Source organism: Triticum dicoccoides, chromosome 5B (assembly GCF_002162155.2).
Source record: "Triticum dicoccoides isolate Atlit2015 ecotype Zavitan chromosome 5B, WEW_v2.0, whole genome shotgun sequence".
Classification (NCBI taxonomy): Eukaryota; Viridiplantae; Streptophyta; class Magnoliopsida; order Poales; family Poaceae; genus Triticum; species Triticum dicoccoides.
In genome coordinates this window covers 495,761,047-495,762,412 of record NC_041389.1, presented here as the reverse complement: position 1 = coordinate 495,762,412, position 1,366 = coordinate 495,761,047, and positions in this window count along the sequence as shown.

Here is a 1,366-nt window from a genome sequence, read left to right as displayed (position 1 = left end):
CGTGGGAGGGGGTGGTCTTCGGGGGGTTCAGTTTGTGAGACGAGGGCATGCACAGAGACTGTGGATCACGGCAAGAGTTCGTGACCGTCACGGTCACGCCCTCCGCGGAGCACGAGGGATGACCCTTACAGATTACCTGCGCATTATCGAGTGATGAAGCAAGCACAAGCAGTAATCAACATATAGAGAGAGATATGAACATAGTTCACCTTGTAACAGACCCCGCACTTGTCGGAATATACTCCGAATCCGGTCACCATTTTGTTGAAGGGCGCGGTAAGCACCGTTTCCCAGAAGACACATACGGCCGAGTTTTCAATTCATGCGCAAATCAACAAACAGAGATGCACCATACACTCTTAGTTGCAAGGTTAGAAACGGAAGATGGATATATATATTGGTCCTAAAATTCTAGGAAGAAAGTCTAGCTCTCTTGAGAGATCCTAGCCACCAATTTTGCCTCTAAACAGAAATGCACCATATAGTACTTGACGCGCTACCAACAGTAGGTATTGATCTGTAGTGGTACAGTTACGATGTACTACCCCGTCCTGGTTTATTGATCCTCATTCTATTTTGTGCCAAATTTTGATCATAAATTTAACTAACAAAATGTTCATGCATGTCAGCAAAAATTATAGCGTTGGGAGGGGGGGGCAGCGCCCCCCTACCCCAACATAGCTCCGCCACTGGCCCCAAGGGTGTGGCCCGCCATGTGCGGAGTAAGAGTCGTGGAAGGGGGTGGTCTTCGGGGGGTTCAGTTTGTGAAACGAGGGCATGCACAGAGACTGTGGATCGCGGCAAGAGTCCGTGACCGTCACGGTCACGCCCTCCGCGGAGCACGCGGGATGGCCCTTACAGATTACCTGCGCATTATCGAGTGATGTAGCAAGACAAGCAGTAATCAACATATAGACAGATATGAACATAGTTCACCTTGTAACAGACCCCGCACTCGTCGTAATATACTCCGAATCCCGTCACCATTTTGTTGAAGGGCGCGGTAAGCACCGTTTCCCCGAAGACACATACGACCGAGTCTTCAATTCATGCGCAAATCAACAAACAGAGATGCACCATACACTCTTAGTTGCAAGGTTAGAAACGGAAGATGGATATATATTAGTCCTAAAATTCTAGGAAGAAAGTCTAGCTCTCCTGAGAGATCCTAGCCACCAATTTTGCCTCTAAACAGAGATGCACCATATAGTACGTGAGGCGCTACCAACAGTAGGTATTGATCTGTAGTGGTACGGTTATGATGTACTACCCCCCGTCCTGGTTTATTGATCTTCATTGTATTTTGTGCCAAATTTTGATTATAAATTTAACTAATAAAATGTTCATGCATGTCAGCAAAAATTAT